The sequence below is a fragment of the Cornus florida genome, unplaced genomic scaffold, assembly GCF_030987335.1.
Source record: "Cornus florida cultivar Cherokee Brave unplaced genomic scaffold, ASM3098733v1 CherokeeBrave_3.0.0_Hap2_Chr05, whole genome shotgun sequence".
Taxonomy (NCBI): domain Eukaryota; kingdom Viridiplantae; phylum Streptophyta; class Magnoliopsida; order Cornales; family Cornaceae; genus Cornus; species Cornus florida.
This window is the reverse complement of record NW_026775575.1, coordinates 37198390-37211763: the sequence shown is the minus strand read 5'-3', so window position 1 is coordinate 37211763 and position 13374 is coordinate 37198390. Positions and strand designations below refer to the sequence as shown.

At 35.5% G+C, this 13374-nt stretch overlaps 2 non-coding genes and 1 pseudogene across 2 annotated transcripts; 2 read left to right on the top strand and 1 right to left on the bottom strand.

Annotated features, from left to right (window-relative positions):
- Nucleotides 1–4681: 4681 nt before the first annotated feature.
- Nucleotides 4682–11357, bottom strand: LOC132309157 (GPI mannosyltransferase 1-like; annotated as a pseudogene).
- LOC132310565 (U4 spliceosomal RNA) lies at nucleotides 7184–7337 on the top strand. The gene has a single exon (XR_009482634.1). It is a non-coding gene; the product is annotated as a U4 spliceosomal RNA (small nuclear RNA).
- On the top strand, nucleotides 8029–8186 carry LOC132310550 (U4 spliceosomal RNA). The gene has a single exon (XR_009482620.1). It is a non-coding gene; the product is annotated as a U4 spliceosomal RNA (small nuclear RNA).
- Nucleotides 11358–13374: the final 2017 nt, after the last annotated feature.

Genomic DNA, 13374 nt, shown 5'->3' with positions numbered 1-13374 from the left:
TCACGAATCTATACGAGTATAGTCTAATGTTATTCAGGTTCGGCTCGTTTACTAAACGAGCTTAGAAATTAGGCTCAAGTTCGACTCGTTTTCTTAACGAACAAGTCCAAATCGAACCCTTAACAAGCCGAGCCCGAGTTATTTATAAAGATCTCAATTCATTTGCAGTCCTAACGGTAAATAACTACTTCTAGGTTATTCTTATGTCTCCTTAACTTTAACAGGTGAAGGGCTAAGATGTGTTCATTATTAATGGATGAGATTCAATGTTATTTGAATTATGGGCTAATTATATATATATCTGTGGGCCTTATCAATGAAAAGGTGTTAGTTGGGCCAAACATTTTTGGGCTCTAAACTTTTTAAATACAGAATTGTATAATATGAGCTAAACATTTTAATTGTAGAATAGTATTATAAATGGGTTTTTATTTAATGAACTTGTTCGCGAGTCTAACGAGCCGAATTCTCAAGCTCGGCTCGTTTATTAAACAAGTTTGAAAATTGAACTCGAACTCGGCTCATTTACTAAATGAACGAGCCCGAGCTGTTCATGAACAGTTAGATTCATTTGCAACCCTCCCTATATACAGGTATGGTGCAATGAAGGACTATTTTACACTTTTCATTAAATTATTTTTATTATTTTTTTAGTTATTTAAATATCACTATACTATTTACTACAATTTTATAATTAGTATCAATTTATCATAAAACTAGAAAATATTTGATTTGTAATTACCATTTTCTTAAATGATTAACTTATTATCAAAACTTTATCATTTAGAATAATACTTATTATGCTCCTTTAAAACTTTTTTTACCATAAAAAGTATATTTTTTATACAATATATTCAAAAATATAATTAATTAATTAAATAAAAAATACATTCTTTGCCATGCAATATATGCATGCAAAATTAAGAAATTGCGTAAATTGTTTTGAAATTTTCTATTTAAAATTTTTATTTGAACAATTAATTTTAAAAATAAAGATAAAATTATGCAAATTTAATAGAGAATATGCCATCAATTAGTATAAATTTTTTTCTTGATTTATTTTAATAAGAAGGGTAAAGTACACCAACACTCCCTAAGGTTTGGCATAAGGACAGATAGATAAAAGTTGTCCTATTTTTAGACAATTATACCCCTCAAGTTTGATAAAATAGACAAAGACACCTGATAACGGTGAATTGACTTTTTTACCCTTTGATATAAAATTGACAAATACAATTGACTTAAATACCCTTGAATTAAATAAGTTTAAATGGGTTGTTGGGTAAAACCTATCTAATAAACCCAAATTTTCTCTATCCTTACATAAGTCACACAATCCTTCTCAGCGGGTATCGCTCTCACACTCCGAGCGCGCTCCCTCTCTGCTGCTCTCACGCTCCGCCTGTGTTCTGGCTCAAATTCTCACTATTATGACTCAATTTTGCTGTTCTCACGCTCCCACTCTCGCTTTATGTGACTTAGATCCTTACTCTCTTCTTCTCTTTCCCATCTCTCATACCCTAACCCAAACTACTAAATACTAATACACACATATATATATGTATATTGTCTGTATAGACGCACACGCAGATATATACCTGTCTTTTGACTGCTCAGCTTTAGAATCCAGAGCTTTGGAAGGGGGTCTTCAGTTCAGCATAGCCATTTACATTTGTGCAGTTCACATGTGGCCCTATTTAGAAAATTTATAACAATTCTACCATTGAATTTGAGATGGACTGACTTGGATTTAATCATTTAGACATTTCATTTTGAGGTTCGAGGACAAATTTGAGAGCCCATTTTCATTATATGAAATCCTTTCCATGAAGGTATTTTTCCCTGTCCAATACCAATGGTTAATCCTGTTATATATTTTGAAACTTTGTTTACCGGTCAATGGTTCAAACTAACCGCAATGATGAAGAAGGTAGTAGTGATGAAGATGTGGCTGAGATCTGTTGTGTGGTTGTGCGTGTATATATATATGTGTGTGTGTACATATATAGAGAGAGCGAAAGATGAAAAAGATAATTTAGTCATTTAAGTATTTTAATATTTTATAATTAAAATTAAAAAAATAGTGAAGGGTAAAATAGACTTTTCACATATTTTAAGGCTCTGTTTGGATAATAAATTTCACAAGGGTGTGTGATTGTCTAAAAATAAACAACCTTTTTTATTCTTAGCCTTACCCCAATTCTCAAGGGTGTTTCTGTACTTTACCCTAATAAAAATAATAATAGATTAAGTGTAATTTAATAAAAAAAAAAGTTATCTTTGTCATTTAATGAAAAATAACTTAAGAATTGAATAGTGTAGGGGATAATATACACAAAATATACTTCAATGGGTTATTTGTAAATTCAGACATAATTCAAGATTTTTTTTTTTTTTTTTTTGTAATTTACCCCATGTATACATACACTTACCGGGATTCCATAACTACCCAAGTGAAATATTATTTTTGTTTTTTTCTTAAATAATAGAGTAAATTATATAAACTGTTTATTATATTTTTCTCGGCACATCTTTTCACCAAATTTTATAAAATGCAATGTTGTTACTATTCTAACATCGGTGAGTATTGACTTTTCACGCCCAAAATCAATTTCTATGATCAGTTTGGAAGTAAATCCCCCCTCTGGCTTACTGTTTAGAGAGGGTCACGTGACATCATTTTGTTGCACAGGCACGTGCCTTGCGACTCAGATTTGAGCTCCTCAAACATGAAGAGGCCTCTATTCAATTCGAGGCCTCTTATTATGAAAATGAATTTGAGTTGCTCTTCTAATCCTTGTTACATCAAATGCTTAAAGAGGAGAAAAAATATATATATATATCTTAACAAGGACCAACTGATACAATCAACTTCAATAAGTTTGTAGTTCACATCCATCACATTAAATAATAATAACCACCACCACCACCACTACTACTACTTTGTCAGACCTTCGATAAGTTCAGCATATTAACCAAAAAGTGACAGCCAAGGGAATGTAACTTGGAGATGCAGGACGGTAGCTTGGTGAAGTGGGACTGTAACCGGGAGAGGTGGCCGGGGCTACAAGCCGGCGATGTTGGGCTGTAAGCGGGAGAGGTTGGGCTGTACGCTAGATGGGTAGGGCTATAAGTAGAGGCGAGTGTGTCTTTGATTCACAGTCTCGTCTTCAATTTCTCGAGCAACTGAACTCACGTTGTTGCAAATAACAATTTATACTTTGCAATTTACCCCTTGGGAACTAGGACCATTACCTTGAATTTTCAGTCATTGGATCAAAAATTGTCACAGATTACAAATTTAAAGTACGAAATTGGCACTTTAAAATTGGAAGTGAGAGTGATGGACCCTGGGCCATCTATTGACAATGACATTTAATGCATGATGCAATTTGGGTCAGCTCGGCCCATTTGAATGTATTACGCTACAAAAGCAGCACTCCTGACATGAAAAGTTTCCTCCTAGGACCAAAATATTTGAACCAGATCAATAATAGACTAGGACTTTTCTGCTGAGAAGTCTAAATGAAATGGGCGATTATGGATGATTCAAATTTATTATGCCTCGATTCTAAGTTGGTTGACCGACTTGTTAATGTAATTGGACTTGGTAACAGCTATGTAACATAAGTCCCACATCGAAAAAGTGTTAGAAGAAAAAAACACCATATAGAACTCCAATTCACAAGGACAGGCTTCTGATAGATTGGAAGTGGCGCGGATCAAGAACTAAGATACAACATAAATGGACAAGAAGCTCATACCAAAATACAGCTTGTAGATTATTACCTGTAAACCACAAAATACAACATAAAGAAAGGAATTAAAATTATATATTTATAATGACACGAAAAGAAATCTGTATTTGTGCTTTAACCAAAGAGAGAGTCTAAAACTTGTATCTAAAGCTTCACGTCTCAGTATCACAAAGGAGAAGTCGCTCAATGAGAATTCTTTTGCAATATTCTTGTTACTTCGACAATATTCTTGTTAGTACTAGCCTCTTTGAGATGTTTGAGGATGTTTAAGCATTTGAACAAAATAATCCATTCAAGGATAATTTTTCCTCCATATTAAGGATGTTTAAGCATTTGAACAAATTAATCCATTCAAGGATAATTTTTCCTCCTTGGACTCTTTGAGATCGAGGGTTCTCTCTTAATATAACTCCAATCTATGTCATTTCTTTTGGATCTAACTTTAGCGGGTAATTTGTTAAAGATCGAGAGTGGTAAATCAATGCTAGGGAGTCAATTCTGATTAATAATAAACTGGCATCTCAAGAAACCACTCCAGCAATATTTCAAAAGTTGGTACAAAGAAGTAGAAGTTTGTAGGGGTTCTTTTTGATCAATGTAATAAACAAATGAGTAATGGTGATATCAAAGGTACAACTATAAGGGAAAAGAGAGAGATGCTTGGTGTAGGAGGAGGAGAAGAAGACCAATCCTCAAGATTGAGATGGTGGTAGGGCAAGTATACAATTTCTTATGACAACTCCCTATTTCTAGTTGTTTATTCTTTCGTAGGATAGTGCTATTTATAGGCCAGATTTCATTGATCATTAACCAGTGGTCTCATTTGTGCATGGTTTCTTGCACGGCTCCCAGTTAGGATCACATGGGTAGTCCTAAGGGTCTATAGGAGCCTGAAGGGTCCAATCCCCTCATCGAGCCTTGCACTATGTTGCTTCTCCCCCAGTTAGGGCATTAAATATTGCTTGACCACCAGTTGGTCGAACCTGACACAACATTAAATGTGATTTTAAGGTTTGTTGTCATAATGTGTATAATTCCATCATCTTGTTAATTGGGTCTTACTAAGAGCGAATGCACTTCTTGACTTCTCATCCACCAATTCAAAATCTTCCTAAGTTTCCCAAATTTAGATCCCTTACAGCTGCGAAGGCCTTACCTTCGCTTCATGCTATGCATAGACCTGTGGCATTTTGATGGCGAGCTCTCTGGGGCTCCAATCTTTCGAAGTGTTACGGGCGTGGTGTGGTACCTGAGCTTAGGGTGCTCGAGGGTTGGTCCCTCGAGGCTTAGTAAGCCTGATGCGATACAAGGACTTGAGGTGCTAAAGGGTTGAACCCTTGAAGCTTGATAGGCGTGGTGTGATACCAGGACTTGAGGTGCTCGAGGGCTAATCCCTCGAAGCTTGGTGGGCCTGGTGTGATACCAGGGCTTAGGGTGCTTGAGGCTTGGTCCCTTGAGGCTTGGTAGGCCTGGTGTGATACTAGGGTTTGAGGTGCTCGAGGGTTGGCCTCAAGGCTTGGGGGCCTAGTGTGATACCAGAACTTGGGGTGCTCGAGGATTGACTCTCAAGGCTTGGCGAGCCTGGTGTGATACTAGGGCTTGAGGTGCTCGAGGCTTGGCGCTCGAGACTTGGGGGGTTTGGTGTGATACCAGAGCTTGGGGTGCTTGAGGGTTGATCCTCAAGGCTTGGTGGGCCTGGTGTGCTACTGAGGCTTGGTGGGCCTGGTGTGCTACCAGGGCTTGGGGTACTCTAGGCTTGGGGGGCCTAGTGTGATACCAGGGTTTAGGGTGCTCAAAGGATGGTCCCTCAAGGCTTGGTAGGCCTGGGGTGCTACCAGGTCTTGGGATGGTCAATGGATGGTCCCTCAAGGCTTGGTGGGCCTGATGTGCTATCAGGTATTGGGGTGCTTGAGGGTTGGTCCCTCAAAACTTTTGACTTTCAACCTTAATTAGGATTGTATTGACTTATCAACGTGCCACGTCAACACTCGATAAGTGACACCACAAAGTTATACCATCCACAAGACAGAAAATGATCCACAAAACCATGGCACAGACAATGGCTCGCAGTTCTCTCGTGTACCAAAGGTGAAGGTAAATGGATTGAGGAGCCATACCATCACAAAACAAAAAAGGTGCATATATTCTCAGACACCCCTCTTAGCTTCAGAATGGTGTGGATAAACAACCCCATGAGTAAATCTGCAGCGAGAACATAATATAAATTTCCCACTATTTTTCTGGATTAACAGAAAAAAGAGAGAACAAAATTAAATATCACTAACTTAAAGGAAAAAAGCATCAATATTAAATATCACTAACTTTATTAAAAAAAAACATCAATTTTTTTTCTGTTTGATGATAAAGTCAATTCTTAGAATTATTCATGGGCATCACATCTCTTTCTGTTACTCATGCACATCCCTGATTTGGGGAAAGAATCCCCCCTGTCAAATACATTAAGGTTTAAGACCACGAAGTAATATTGGGGACTGTTTGCCTTGAATTATTAGTTAACAGATCATTTGATTCAGATTTGGTTTGAGAGTCTACTTGTCAAGCGAAGCTAAGGAGACTCTTGAGACAAAAGAAAATTTATACACCAGATGGAGGAGATATTCTCAATATATTTGGAAAAAAGAAAGAGAAAAAAAGAATTACATTAATATCAATTCATTTTAATAGTGTAGTATACATATTTTTTTTATCAATCTAAAAAGTACCGATAACTTGAATTCTTAATTATTGAATTAAAACGTACTATCACATCCTCTTAATCAAATAAATGACAATATAAATTTACATTAACATTAATTTAGGCTCTTAAAATTGAAATTGAAGAAAATTAAGAGATGTTAGTAAAATACATTTTTAAGCAAACACTTTTTTTTTTTTTTTCTTAACATAAATGATAAATATATTCCTAGCATTTGATTTTTTTTTTTTTTTTTTATAAATTGAAAACACTTTATACAATTTCTCTTTGAAAGTACTTTTAAACGTAGGGTGAGTTTGATTTTAATGTGTTCTAAATTCTAACGCAACCAACATTGTTATTATGCATAGTAGTAAAAATAAGTAGCCTTTTGGGTCAGCTCGGCCCATTTGGATGAATTACAAAAGTAGCCCTCCGAACAGTAAAAGTTTCCTCCTAGGACCAATATATTTGAAACAGATCAATAGCATCTAATTAATTTCTGCTGATGAAATTGGATGATTCAATTTTATTATATCATGTTTGGGATTCTAATTTGATTGACCGAGGCAATTACCACATGTTACTGTAATTGTACTTGTTTGGTGATTTATAACTGCATAAAAGTCTAGTGGTACCAGTTATGTAATATAGGTCCCACGTCCAAAAAGTGTAAGTGTGATGAGAAAATTATTTCTATAAAAATACATGCACAACATAAAAAAAAAACATCATTGCGCTGGGGCAAGGACACAGCTTGTGAGGTCTTAACCGAGGCGTGTCAATTGCTGGTTGAAAACTATTTCCCTCTTTATTGATCTCTTTGGCTTGGTTCCGCTCAGCTATTGAGAATTTTTGAAAGGGCTCCCTTTTTGGATAAAGCTCTACAATTCTGAGTTCTAAACTTTAATTCAAGGAAAAACACACACCAACTAAATTTTCACCTAAAAATCACAAAATTCCTGAAAAAAAAATTGTTTTTTTAATTTAAAATTTTATATAAGAGGGTACAAAGATATAAAAATTCTTCTCCTTTACAAAAAAAAAAAAAAAAAAATTAAAAAAATTAAAAATTAAAAAAACAAAAAAAACGTCACCCTATCTATCATTTTTTCATTACACCAACCATAAGGATCATAAAGTACAATTGACTTAAATAAAAGGAACACGAATAATGGACCTGGGCCATCTATTGACACGTTCGATACAAATGGAAGTAACGTGGTTGTGGGCCTGGTAGGTCCTTTTATTAGGTGCATGATGCATTGGTACTAGCCCGACCAACATTGTTATGCAAAGTAGCCTTTTGGGTCAGGTCGGCCCATTTGCATATTTCAGGACTTTTCTGCTGAAAAGTCTAGATGAAATTGGATATTATAGATGATTCAATCTTATTCCTGTTGGGACTCTAATTTGATTGACCGACACAAATTTATACATGTTAATGTAGTTGTGTTTTTATTATAATTGTTAGATGATCTTGAACTATAACACAAGTCCCATATCGAAAAAGTATAAGAACTTAAAAAAAAATTATAACTATAAAAACACCACATTGGAAGATTTATAAAAAACATCTTTGCGCTTGGGGCAATGACGCAGCCCGTGAGGTTTTAACCGAGGCGCGTCAATTGCTGGTTGAAAACTATTTCCTTTTTTTATCGCTCTCTTTGGCTTGGGTTCTGCCCGGGCTATCGAGAATTTTTGGAAGGGCTCCCTTCTCGGGCAAAGCCCTACAATTCCGAGTTCCAAACTTTTATTCAAGCAAAAACCAAAAATCACACACCCATTATATATTTTGTCAAATTCAATTCACAAGAACATACATTAAGATTTCATCATGGTATCTTCTGGGCGATAATACCCTTTTCTACACACTCCGTAGCTACCTATGGAGAAAGATATATATATATATATATATATATAATTCATGTTTCAAAGTTTTCTTCGAACTTGCATGTGGTTCGAATAACGAGAAGTGTGATACGGACAATACCGATGAAAACAAATGTATTACTGTAGTAGTTAAGAAAATTAAACTTGCTTGCCTTTGAATTCAACCAGTGAATTTGATCTCCCATCCATAGTAAAATGTAGGACAAGCCTTCCCATTTAAGCTTCATATTGCACCATGGTAGTATTAAAGGCAACAGGCAGAAGAACCATTCAAAGTACTGCACCGTGAATATCAAAAGAAGATATCAGAAATTCCCATCCAAAGTATGAGCCCATAATTTCAGAAACAAAATTACTTCTGGAAGCAGATAAGAGTGATTTTTCACGTAACAAGACTCGATAGTCCGATTTTCATTTTTAATTAGAACTAAAATAAGAAGGCAAAAAGAGATTTCAATTTCAGTGACAGTACAAGGCAGAGTGTTGAATTCACATACCTTGTTAAATGCTAGAAATGCTACCGTCTGCACAAAGAAACAGAATGGCAAATCCTGAGTGAAGCAGAGAATAAGAACTAGCTGAACAATAAGTTAAGGCAGAAAACATGAGTTTCTCTGATCATGGTTGTAGCGTAGATAGATGTGATAAAAATATATGGAAAATTTGTCTTGGATCTGAACGGGTAAGGTGGAATAGCAGAGCCTCATGCAAGAATTCCAAATTATATTGATAGAAGAAAAACCCAGTACAAAAGACAGCCACAGCCGACATAATTCTCTCTCTTGAAAACATGTTTTTCAAAGCAACAATAAATGGCATGGACAGTAACTCCCATGCCACTGAAGACTCTGGGCTGACTTAACTTTACAAGAATTCCAATCCATAAGGACAGGCTTCTGAATAGATTGAGTGGCAAGGATCAAGAACTAAGGTGATAGGAAGAGCATAGATTATAGGATAGATTCTAAAATGGACAAGACGCCCATACCAAAACGCAGCTTGTAAAATAGTATGTGTAAACCAGTAAACATGATACAAAGAAAGTTAGGAATTATAATTATGCATTTATAATGACATGAAAGGAAATCTGTATTTGGTGCTTTAACCAAAGAGAGTGTCTAAAACTTATATCTAATGATTATATCATTTTTAACAAGATTATCCATAACAAACACCATTGAACAATATAAAGCTTCCACACCAACTTCCCCCTTCCATGCCACGATGGAGAGAAGCCTAGTATTCTTAACTGAACCTTAAATATGTTCATATTCCAAGAGCTCTGAGACGTATGAAGCACGGACATGGCGATACGGCAAATCTCAAAAAACATAGGACATGGACACGGCAAGGATACAACAATAAAATAATAATATAATTTATTATTATATATGTAAAATTAATTTTTTGTCATAAATATAATACATTTAAATTCAACCCACCACATTTTATATTTCTTTCCAAACAAATTAAGGATTTCATTGAAATACAAAGCAGTAACTTAATATCCAAAAGCCAACCAACTTTATTCTTGTAGCCAAACAAATGTAAAAGAGACCAAAGTCACTGAGCCCTTTTCTTATAGCCAAACAAAGCGTACAAGAGAAAAGATTATAATCTTTTCTCTCTCTGCCGTTGCTCTCTCATTGCTATCATCTCTCTTATTTCAACTTTAGACGCCTATTTAAATCAATACACAGTCATACACACGCCTGTTTAAATCGATACACGCAGAGATATACACAGCCATATATATCACAAACATATATGTATGTATATCGTGTCTACATCCTCTGTCCAAAAATACCTCCTAAGTCAGAATAGCGTAGCCGTGTCCACTGACGTATCCTCCGGCGTTTTGCAGCTTCCAACGGCGTGTCCGATCGGAAGAAAAGAGATAAAAGGATTGAACACGTTTACAGCATGTCGGACACGTGTCCGACACTGATATGGCACCATGGTTTGCCATGTCAGTGCTTCATAGTCTGAGACCATGTGTACTTTACAAGGCTACATTTCTTCATTTCAAACAATGGGAGTTTTACATACAAATATTTATAGAGCAAAAGAACAGCCTCCTTAAGGATTCTTAAGCATTTGAAAAAGATGGAATATTTAAGGATCGTTTTTCCTCCTTGGATTATTTGAGAGGATCCTCTCCAAATATATCTTCCCGTCTGCGTCATTTCTTTTGGATCTAATTTTGGTGGCTAGTTTGCTAAAAGATAGCGAGCTGTAAATCAATGCTAGGGAATTTTCCTATTGTTTGATAAAGAAAACTTTATGGGAGAGATTATTTGGATTTGACAAGAAAAAACTTCTCCCTTAGCTGTGTGAGGCCTCTTGGTTTACTTTCCAAACATGATTCACATGTTGGCATAGGCCAACTCATGTATAACAAGTATTTATATCACATTTAACAAACAGGTATCTCAAGAAACCACTGCAACAATACTTCAAAAGTTGGTATAAAAAAGTAGAAGTTATACCGTTCACGAGACAGATAATGATCCAGAAAACCATGGCACAAACAATGGGCTCACAGTTTCCTCAGGTTCCAATGGTGAAGGTAAATGGATTGAGGAGCCATACCATCACGGAAAAGGTGCATAGTTTCTCAGGCACCCCTCTTAGCTTCAGAGTGGTGTTGGTAAACCACCCCACAAGTAAAATCTGCAGCGAGAACATAACACAAACTTCCCACTAATTTTCTGGATTAACAGAAAAAAAAAAAAAAAAAAAAAAAAAAAAAAAAACATCAATGTTTTCCATTCATGTTAGAAGGTAAAGTCAGATTTTAGAATTATTTATGGGCATCAAGCCTCTCTGTTACTCATGCCCATCACTAATTTAGGGAAAGAAATCCCCCTCCCCCTAAGAGGGGTGGGGAGAAGAAGCAATTTTGTATGCAGAAATCGAAAGGGTACAAAACTTAGCAGCTCATGCATATTTATATCCCCCACGTATTTTGGCATGATTTGAAGTTCGAACAATAAAAGAACAGATCATTACACAGTTATTCCCTGACAGCAACCATTACTAGACAATAGTATCTCAAAATTAGGAGTTGGACAGGCTGATACATTATGCTTATCAAACAATGGGAAATTCAGGATTCCTTCATAATTTAAAGTTTAGCAAATATAATTTCTGTGTTGTGATAACTACATCTTTAACAAATCATGTAAAGAATCTATTTTTCTTTGTCTTCAAAAATACTCTACCTGAAGCCGAGAAGAGAAATTTTCCCACGAACGATGGATTATTGAATATGCAATAAGAAGTGCAATCAAAGGTGAGTACCGATATGTAGAACATTTGTATGGGGACTTTCCAGAGGCCATCAAAGAAGCAGCATCAGAAAAGACAAGGTAATCAACATCTGTATATGAGTGTCCTGCCATTTCACCATAAAGAAAAGAGTGAAAGAACTGCAGAGAAAAGAAGTGGGAACAAAAATTCAATGATGGCATTGCTGCAAGAAAATAAAGACCCATACAATTAGTTCAATTTGAATCTTGAATATCATGCTGGTTCAGAGGAAATAAGAAATCTTATTCAATTTCCATTCAGGTTTGAAGAGAGTCAGATTTTTGAAATAAATATATATATAAAATCCAAGGGAAATCTCCAGAAAAGGTGCACGTGACACAAGAACATTAAACAGATCCTACTGTACATATCAATGAGGAACATTTGAACAAAGCCCAACACTTCAAAAAACCAACTTATCAAACAAAGTTAAAAATCATGCAAACAATACGTTTTTCATGTTTCTTTGAAAAACACAATCTATCCATACCATGAAATACTATACCTGAACCTGAAAAGAGAAATTTCCCCCATGATTGATGGGTTATTGAATTTGGCATAAGAAGAAATGCAATCAAAGGTGAGTACCGATATGTATAACGTTTGTACGGGAACTTTCCAGAGGCCATCAAAGAAGCAGCATCAGAAAACACAAGGTAATCAACATCTGTATATCTGACCTCCATGTGAGTGTCTTGCCATTCACCATAAAGAATTAAAAAGAGTCGAAGAACTGCTGAGAAAAGTAGGGAATGAAAATTCATTGATGCCATTGCTGCAAAAAAAAAAAAAAAACAAAAGAAAAAAAAAAAGAAAGAAAGAAGAACCCATATGGTTGGTTCTATTTCCATCTTGAATATCATGCTGGTTCAGAGGGAATGAGAAAAGTTCCATATTAACTTCATATAGATCAAAATGCTAAAATGACTACTCAATCATTCAACAAAATTAGCCTTCACCCATCCATTATGATAGCTCAATCTTTGATTCCAGACCATAAGGGACAGATATCATATCATAGGAAAACGACGATATGGATATATACCCTTCAAACATAGACCATGAAAAGCACATCACAATAAAATTTGATAATGTATCAACTGAAATAAATTGTGCACTAGCAAGGACTTACATAACCGAGGCTCAGGAGCCAGAGGTTAGGGTTGGACTCCCATAACCTTACTTAAAGTCTAGGAAGCGCGGACACACCTAAAAGGGCAAAGAATCCGTGTCAGACACAGACACGCCCTGACACGTGTCGGACACGCCAAAAAACGTGTCTGAACTTTTTTTTTTTTTTTTTTGAGAAGTAAGGCACTTGGGGATTTTAAGAAAGTTTTAGAAACAAAGCTACGTTGAAGTGTAAATATGAGGAGGGTCATTACATAATTACTTAAAAGTAGTTGTTTTCCAAAACAATTTAATATTAAACAATTAGATATTTATGCTTATATTTTAGTTCAAATGTTCAAACTCTTGCACGACCATTTTTGACTCTCTCATTCTCCCACCAACCAAGCTTAGCTTCCGGTGGATGCTCTCTCTCTCTCTCTCTCTCTCTCTAATTCTTTATCCTCCTTTTTTCTTTCTTCTTCTTCACAAACCCTAGATACTTCTTCTTCTTCTTCTTTTTTCCTTTCACAACAAAATTCTTTTTTTCTCCCTTTTACCTTTTCCCTCTTGTTTCCATGAACTTTTTCTCTTCTATGAGTT